Consider the following 10001-nt stretch of genomic DNA (forward strand, 5'->3'; position numbering starts at 1 on the left):
ACCTGGACTCCTGGGCGCGGTCTCTTGAGGTGGGGCCGGGATGACCAGCTGAGCCAGGCTGCCCCTCGGAGGCCCCTCCGCTGGATTTCACAGTTTTGTTCATCGTCCTCCGTAAATGCCTGATTCCTAAAGTGTCCTCACTGAAAGGAATCTCCAAGATCTTAGCGCCCTTCCTACACCCCGTCTCACCCCATTGCACAGATAAGTAAATTGATCCGTGAGGAAGAGACTTGTTGTAGGGTTCTACAGCGAATGCTGGAAGGAGTTTATATCAGGACCCCACGTGCTTAGATAAGCAGCCCCATACCCTTCCCACTTTGATTTCCTGGGAACCTTTCTCTTCCAGTGGGATGGTCTCTCTCTGAGGGTGTTTTCCAGACGCTGCAGGGTTAAAGGCCACCCGCGGCGTGAAACTTTATTTTTAAGTGCAACTTTTTGGAAGCTTTGGGAGTTAAAAAGATATAGGGGACAAATCCTATTTGTATTTCTGGTCTGCTGCTGTTATTCTGAAAATCCAGGTAACCCTTAATGTGTTGTGTAGTTCTCGCTGGCTCAGGTTGGTCCGACCCCGTGGCTGTCGAGGCCTCCCTCAGTTAACGACTTTGAGTCTTCGTTTTCTCATCGTTTAAGTGGCAATCTCTGTTCCCTCAAAAAACTAAATATTTTGTAACACTTTTTGCTTGTTGCGTGCCGGACACACTGCCAGATGCAGGAAATGAAGTGCTGAAACGAAACAAGCTGGATCATAGCCTCGTGGAACTAGCAGTGTTTGCAGGGACGTTTAACAAACTTAACAATAAATGTGATGAGTGCTTGCAGAGAAATCCTGGGGAAATAAGTAACCGGGGTCAGGAAAAACCCTCCTGAGGAAAGAGTCTAACGTGAAATTTGAAGGATGAAGAGGAGTGGCTTAGGATCAGAACTGTGCTAGGTGAAGCTCTAGTTTGAAAGGATCTCTGTTCAATTGAAAATCAGGAGGCAGCTCAGCCACATTCATCATTCCCCACTCATTTACTGAGCCCTAAGTATGTGAGGGATGGACCCTGGTGGCTAAGAATAGTTTTTCCTATGGAGCTTAAAGTGGGGGAGGATACACATCAGGATGACTACACGGTATCATACTGCATTTTGTGAACACAGAGAGTGACAGAAGCATAGGGGATAAATACCTGAGTCTTCATATAGGACATGGAAAGATAAATATTGTAGGGGTTATTTTAGCCTTGTGGTGAATCTGGAAAGTGGATTTCCAGATGAAGAGAACTACAGGTACAAGGACATGGAGGTATATAAAATATAATAAGTAGTTCAGTATGATTGGATCCAGTAATGATTAGAGAAGTAGGAAGTATTTTATGAGCCATGCAGATTTTATTTGAACTTTATCTTGAAATCTGAGGGTTTTACATAGGAAAAGGATGTGTTCAAATTTATGTTTTCAAAAGTTCCCTCTCAAGTAAGAAGTGACTGAACTCTATGGAGAAGTAGATCAGTGTTTGGAAACCATTAGTCCTGGAGAGAAATGATAATGACTTGAACTAAAGCGGTTGATAGTGGATGGAGAGGAGGGATTTGATCTGAACAGAATGAATTCTATAGGATTTGGAGACCAGTTTAAGAGAACAAAACTAGAATTCATCTAGGATGATTGCCTGGTTTTCTGGATTAGTTAACTGGCTCATACCAATACTTTGAGAGAAAAGAAGAAGTTGGGGAGGTGGAATGGAAAAGTATCAGATTTTGGAATATGTTGAATTTTAATTAGTTGCTGTACTTCCATGCAAAGATGTCTAAATAAGGTATCTCAGTTAGAGGAAATGGCCAGAGCAAGATACAGAAGCAGAAGGGCCTATATTGTTCAGGGAAGTGAGGAAGCCCCGTGTTTATGTCAGAAGATAAAACTAGACAGAAGTTTGAATGTCTGCCAGATTGTAAAGGCTTGAGATGCCTTGTTAAAGCAGTTTTATTTTATTCTGTGGTTGACAGTTTGCTAATTTTTTCCTCATTTATTTAATAAACATCAGTTTCTTCCCTAGAAATACTTGATCAATTGGATAGGCATAATTGATGTCTTGGAGAGGTTGCATGAAATACTATTAATGAAATTATTTTATCAAATACAATCTACCATTTCAAATGAGATTGGCAATAGTATTCAAATCACTGAGAGTATATTTCTGTTTTAAAGAGGTTAGCAATTCAGGTTGTGAAGTTGTTTCCAGCCTGAGGGATGATCTTTCTTTCTCACTTTATTTCTTGGTGATACATTGATTTATTCAATTGCAGTTTAGTTTTGATTTTTTTTTTTTCAAAACCAGAGACAGAACCTTTAAAAAGTACTTCCTCCTTTGAGTTTTCTGTGAAGCTTTGTGTGTTAAAGATTCATTTTACTTAAACGAGCAAATGCAAAGTGCCTTTGGAATTTGAGTCCCTAGTTTGAAATTTAATTCTAAGATTGGAAATCTGAGAATTCTCAAAACATATCTTGATCTTAGTTCTAGTGGTTATTCTTTGAATTATCCTCTTTAGTTTCTTTCTACTAATCTATCTTTACTTTCTGCCAGCTATTTTCTACTTATATACTTAAGCTTCTCTCCCACAACTAATCTTTTAAAAAGAATCATCCTCATCTTATTTCCCTTCCCTGGCTTCACTCTTCCAAAGAATAAAATTTAAACTCTTGTCCAATTTATAACTCTTATTTTAGCTTTTGTACAGATTGATTTTCTAATATAGAAAGCCCTAAACAGCTATACTAATGACTGCTAGTAACAAACTAATATAATTTTATTTGCATTTCTTGCATGTCTTTTTTGCTACATACTGCATTAGAATACTATTTTTAACCTTGGAACAATTGACCTTCTGGGCTAGATTTGTTGTGGAATTATCCTGTGCATAGTAGTTGGTTTAACAGCATCCTTGGATTCCAGGTAGCTCTTTCTCAATTATGAGAATTGAAACTCTCTTCAGATGTTGCTAATATCTTCTAAAGGGCAACTTTGCCTCTGGTTGAGAGCCATTGTGTTGTAAAGCATTATATTTTAAACCATCGCATTATAAAGATTGTGCAATGTTTTCATCTTCTACAACTAGCATCCCTGAAGGCAGCCTCAAAGGCCAGACAGACTTAGCACATTATTTTGCATACGATAAACACTTGGTTCCTTGTGATAAACGAATCCTGTGTCTTCTTTAAGGTATCAGGAAAGTAATGTCCTTCTTTTTAAAAAAAAAGAAAAAATAGAAAAACTAATTTTTTATTTAGTTAAGGGAGCCGGGACCAACGATACCCAGCTGCCCAGTAAAAAATTACGCTTCTGAAATCTCTTGGTGTCGATTCCGCACGTAGAGCAGTAGAGTTGCCCTGTGTGTGCCATGAAAGTAATGTTCTTTTAAGGAATTCTTGGTGACCAACATTCTTGGTGTCCTCCTTGAAGGACCCATTTTGTTATTGTTTGTTTTCTTTTCAGAGGAGGTGATTTTGGTAGAGAAATTAGGCACTTAGTAGAAGCAAGCTTTGTGTTAAATAGTGTAATTCAGTAGACTTCTGTCTCACTATAGTAAATAGATGAGTCCCTGTTTTCTTCATGTTGACTGTCTTTAGACTTATTTTAGTGGACTGACTATGCAGTTTATTTTAAACACTTAGCTTTGTTTTAATTAATTAAATTAAATTATTTCATTGTCTTTTTAGATTAATACAACTATAGCATTCACCATGAAACTATTTTCTTTTTGATACACTTTCATGAGTACCTAATGAAAAGAATCAAAGCTTAAAAAATACTTCCTCAGCTACTGTGCAGGCTTGTTTGCCTGAACTGTCATGTGAGATTTTTCCATTGAGCAGGAAGATAGTTATAGTTGAAATGTTTAATGGAAGGACCAAGCTTGTCTTTTTGTTTTTGTATTTCCTTCACAGGCTATTAAAATTTATCGTTTTAATTTATATAGGCTTATAACCACATATCTTTTCATATCTTTAGTTGTAAATGAATCATGACAAGGGACAGATGGCATTCTTACCTTTCTATATGGGGAAATACTGGTGGTTGGTTTTTGTTTTTTAAATACTTACCCAGACTGAAGTCACTATGCTGTTTTTCTTTATGCATTATAAAAGATTGAAAGGGCCAGTTGAATGCTCTTTGTGGTTGGTCTTCATATTATACCTTTTAAAAAAACCAAAAAAATTATTTTGTGGTGGTTGTGATAATTTATACAACAGTATATGCACTAATCCGAGTTTCTGCATGTACACTTAGTAACCCTGATTACATTTTTCAAGTTGTGCAACCATTCTCACCTTCTTCTTCAGAGTTATTTTCCTCCTTCATTAACATAGCTGTCCCTTTAAGATTCCTAACTAATCTTTTGAATTGCTATTGTTAGTTTGATCCCATATTCATAATATTTCTTGCATATAGAAGAGAGAAAAACTGAAGACTACATGAAGTCATTTGCCTCAGACCACTGAAATGGCTTATGGTGAATTCTGACTTTAGTTTGTGTGCTATTATTAACTTGACTCACTCCTCGAGTTTCTGATAGAAGACTTGTTCAGTGAGGGAATAGGAGACAAGTACTGATATTGGGTTGGATTCTTTCTCTCCCTAGAAGATAGGCCTTTCTTTCTCTTTTAATCTAAAGCTCAAGTGGCAGTGACTCAAACTTCAAATGTCATTGGTTTTATCAGCGAAACCAAATGCTTGGGGAAGAGCAGTGGCTCCTGATTTGGGTTAGATTTAGATGACATGTTTACTCGGGCAAAGTGATGTCTGTTCTTTTTGTTACCGATTTAAATAAGCCAAATTGTAGCTCCTATTACCATGTCTAGGTTTTGCTTTGTGACATATGAGAGCCTGGTGATGAGAATTTCTGTATTGGGAATACCAGTTACTGTTGGGTTTGTTCTGATTCATGGTGACAGCGTGTTTGCAAGTAGGACTATGCTCCATAGACTTTTCAATGGCTGATTTTTCAGAAGTAGAGCACCAGATCCTTATTCCAAGTTACCTCTAGTTGGATTTACACCAACACTGTTAAGCATTGTGTGGTTGGTTAGTAGTGCATCTCACTATGGATTATGCCACCAGAGATCCCTAGGGAACTGAGATGTTAGCAAGTTTGGCAGAAACCACTAGCAATTTTTAATTTTTCTTGGTTTAAAATGAAAGATACTACTGACTAAAACTTATAGTTTATTTTTGCTCTACATGAGCAAAATCCATAGTTTATTTTTGCTCTGACAGGACATTTTCACCTAGAGACTTCTCTTTAGAGTCAGTGTATCCAAAACCAACCTCATCTTCTTGCCCTAACTAGACTGTGCCCAGACTAATTTCTCTTGGGTCCCAGATTTGTAACTCTGTGGAATTGTCTTCTTTCTTTTTTCTCTAAATATTACTGTACTCGCAGTCAGTGCCACATAGTTATTACTTGTTTTCTGTTTAGTGCATATTTGTTTTTGTGTGACTTTCACCCCTAAAGTCAGAACCAAGTTCAGTGAATGGAAGTTGCAGGAAGGCCAATTTTGTCTCCATATAAGGGAGGACCTTTTAGTACTTGAACTGTATAGTGGAATAGGCTGAGTTCAGAAATCTTGGGTTTTCCATCATTAAGAGTGAACAGAAGCTACCGAATAGCTGAGAATGTTAAAAAAACCTGTCTTGGCAGCAGATGGTGTTTTTAAAGATGATTTCGAGATTCTAATCCTGAGAGCCAGTGATTTAATGGAAGGTAGCTTTGTCTTTGCAACTAAATATCCAGAAGGCATGGAAGCTATTTTACCCTTCTTTTAACTTCTCCATAACAATTCAGGTATTAGTCACAGGAATAGGGGACAGATCTCTGATGGCCTAGGGGGAGAAAGAAGTTGCTCTGCAATCCAAAAAATGTTCAAATCCACCAGCCCCTTCCTGGGAGAAAAATGTCCTGTTCAAATAACTGCTTCTGAAAACCCACTGGAGGGTCAGCTGTGGGTTGCTTCCAACTCCACAGTACACAGCAGTAGCAGTCACAGGAATAGTGTTCATGATGACCCTTTGGACAGAGTGCAACCGTAGGTTTCCTGGACTGAAATCCTTAGAGGAGTAGATCACCAGATCTTTTCTCCTGTGAAAGCTGTTAGGTTCAAACTGCGTCCTTCAATTAGCAGCTGAACTATTGAGCCCAGCTGGGCTTTCATGGTTGCCCAAAGGTACTACTTATAGTTTAGTGATTATTCTTCATTTAGTTTCTATATCCACCAAAACCAAACCCACTGTTTTGTTATTTTTCCTGTGTCCCACTGAGTTGAAACCAACTGGCACAGGAGGAGATTGTTCCATTGGAGCATCTAGTGGGTTTGAACCACCCGCTTTTAGGATTGCAGCGCAGCTTCTTGCCACTAGGCCATCAGAGCTTCACTGTAACATCAAAGCCAACTGTAACTTTGAGTAGATTCAGACATATATTATAGATTTTTCTTTTTAAATATAATATATGTGCACTTCTTATTTTACAGCTAGATGAGTAACAGCTTAAAGCTTTCCTTCTAGATCTTGATTATTTTTTTATGCTCTCCAGATCCCATCCTGTTTATCAGACAGTGCTTCTAAAAATGTTTCTTTTATTATATTCCTTTATTCAAAACCTTTCACGTACACAACAGATATTGCCTGGTTTTCAGTGTTCTCCGTAACATGACCCAACTTGTTTATCCAACTTTATTTCCCATACTCTATGTAAGTCTACCTACTTGTACTTTTTGACCATACATAGTCTGCTTTTGATTTGCTCTAGAATTACTTCTCCGCTTTCTGTTATCTTTCCATCAAGATGTTGTACTTCCCTGTTGAACTCAGATCACCAGTAATCCTCACTGATCTCCTCTGATCTCTTTTGGCATACTATAGAATTCAGAACCATAATATTATGCAAACCGAAATCTCCAGTATACAGGCTGGTTCATTAACTTTCCATAATCTAACCAAAGTTAAATAATCTCAGTAGATCTTTGAAGAATTTTTTGTGCATGTGTAAACTCCTGTACTCCTGAAGCTTGTATTTTAGTACATAATATGCAGTAGTAACACTTTACGTTTGAACTGCATTTGAAGGTATCCAGTGATTTCATATTTATAAAATAATCTGTTCTCGTATCTATGAAATAATATTTTTTGATCCTTAACATTTTTGTGTGCAAGTTGGGCAAAGTGATTGTCCCAAAATTACAGTTTTGAAAATCAAAACTAAGTCTTTTAAATCCTAGTTCCATTACAAATCTAGTTGCTATCAAGTAGAGTTTTGACTTATAAAAGCTGTGTGTATCAGAGTAGAACTGTGTTCCTTGATGTGTTGTGTTGTTTTTTTTTTTAAATTTTATTATTTTTGTGTGAGTGTACCGTCCAATCAGATCTGACTCGTACAGGAGGAGATTGTCCCTCCTTCCCCTGCAGAGCATCTGGTGAATTCGAACCATGCGCCTCTGGGATTGTAGTTGCAGCTCCTTGCCAGTAGGCCACCAGAGCTCCCCTGTTCCTTGATGTTTTAATAGGAACAAAGGCATCAGACCTCTCATCTAAGACATGTCTGGGTAGACTTGAATCACTAACATCTTTGTTAGCATCAGAGTGTATTAACCATTTGCATCACATTGTTGTTGTTGTTATATGCCATTGAGTTGCTTGTGACTCATAGTGATCCTATGTGCAAGAGCCTTAAATCCTACTCTATCCTGTGCCAACCTCACTGTCTCCAATACACCTACTCCCGTTACCCCAGTTATTGAATCGATCCATCTCATCAAGGGTCTTCCTGTCTAGTGCTGTCTCTCCACCCTCCATGACGTCCCTCTCCAAGGACTGGTCGCTCCTTTCAACATTCCCAAAATACGTCAGACGAAGCTTCAGAATCCTTTCCTCCAAGGAGCAATCCGGTTTCCCCCTCTCCAGGATGAACCTGTTTGTTCTCCCAGCAGTCCATGGTATATTCAACACTCTTCTCCAGCACCACAGCTCCAAGTTATCAACTCTCTTTCTGTCATCTCTAGTCACTGTCCAGCTCTCTGACACATAGCATACAATTGCGAAGAGTGTGGCCCGGATCAGGCACCCTTTAGTCTCCGGCTTGACGTTGCTGCTCTTGAGAGGTCCCTGACAGTTGACTTTCACAATGCAATTCGTCTCTTGATTTCCTGGCTGCTGGTACCAAGAGTGTTGATTGTGGAATCAAGAAAACGAAAACTGTTAACAATCTCAATTTCTTTACCATCTATCCTGATCCTGCCATTTGGCCTAGTAGTGAGAATCTTTAGTTTTCTTGATGTTGAGCTTCAATCCATATTGACCTTCTGCAGCAAGTACTTCAGGTCCTCCTCAGTTTCAGCAAACAGCAGGGTTGTGTCATCTGTATAACACAGGTTGTTGATGAATCTTCCTCCAATCCTGATGCTACACTCCTCCTCATACAGCCCAGTGTCCCAGATGATCTGTTCTGCATATAGATGAAAAGGTATGGAGACAGGATATATCCCTGGCAGACACCCTTCCTGATTTTGAACCATGCAGTGTCTCCTTGCTCTGTTCTGATGACTGCCTCTTGGTTCACGTGTAGGTTTTGCATAAGCACAATCAAATATTCTGAGATTCCCATTCTTCTCAGAGTCAGCCACAGTTTATTGTGATCCACACAGTCAAAAGCCTTTGCATAGTCAATGAAACACAGATAGTCATTACTCTGGTACTCTCTGCTTTCTGACAAGATCAATCTAACATTAGCTATAATATCCCTAATACCACAGCCTTGTCTCAACTCAGCCTGCACATCTGGCAGTTCTCTGTTGACGTGTTGCTCCAGTTGTTTTTGGATAATTTTTAGCATAATCTTGTTTGCATGTGATATTAATGATATTGTTCGATACTTTCCACAACCTGTCTGGTCACCCTTCTTTGAAATGGGAACAGATATCAGTCTCTTCCAATTAGTTGGCCAGGTGGCTTTCCTCCAGATTTATTGGCACAACTTAGTGAGGACATCCAGGGCAGCATCTATTTGTTGAAATATGTCAGTTGGTATGCCGTCAACTCCTGGAGCCTTGTTTTTTGCCAGTTTTTCAGAGCAGCTTGAACTTCCTACATCACCACAGGCTCTTGCTCATATGTTGTTTCATGAAATTATTCTGTGTCAGCCAATTCATTCTGGTACAGTGACTCTGTATACTCCTTCCATCTTCTTTTAATGCTTCTTGGATCATTTAACATTCTGCCCAGAACATCTTTTAGTATTGCCACTCATGGCTTGAATGAATTGCATCACATAGAATCTCTCATTTTTAGATGAAGTAAGAAGAAAAGCCTAGCAATCTATTTGTAAAAATCAGCCAGTGAAAATTCTGTGGATCTTAACCATCCTATCCACAGCTGATCAGAAATACTGTGTAGGACTGAGCAACAGTTTTATTCTTTTTTATTGTTAGGTACTTTTAATTTGGCACCAACTCGTACCTGACTCACCAGCAAGTTTTCAGAGGCTGCTATAAATTAATTAATTACACAGTAGTGGACTTGGGGGCGGGGGAGGGATTGCATAACAATGAAAGAATTTTTCTTTTACTTATCAAGGAGAAGAGTGAATTGGGGGGCAGGGAGAAAAGTGCAACAATGAATGACTGGAAACCCTAAATCTCTGTAAATTTTCATTAAAATTAATAAAAAATCTTATAACAAAAAAATTAATTGCCCATATTTCTCTCTTTAGACTTGTATAATTACTACTACTACCTTTCTTACTGAAGATCCTATAATAAATTCTGGGAATTTGTGCATAACTTACAGTGACTTTCATGTAGTTCTTGGCTGTTGTCAATTGGAAATGGTAAGAAGCAAAAATAGGTAGAACTACAGTTTTCTGCTTTAACAATTCTACATCCTTTGGGGAAAGCTTTATTTTTAAGTATATGCTTTTTTTTTTACAGAGGTTTCGGATTTCCATTCATTCATTGCCGCAATTTTCTCCCT

The sequence above is a fragment of the Elephantulus edwardii genome, unplaced genomic scaffold (assembly GCF_000299155.1).
Source record: "Elephantulus edwardii isolate Elephantulus edwardi_28Jun2011 unplaced genomic scaffold, EleEdw1.0 scaffold00049, whole genome shotgun sequence".
Lineage (NCBI taxonomy): Eukaryota > Metazoa > Chordata > Mammalia > Macroscelidea > Macroscelididae > Elephantulus > Elephantulus edwardii.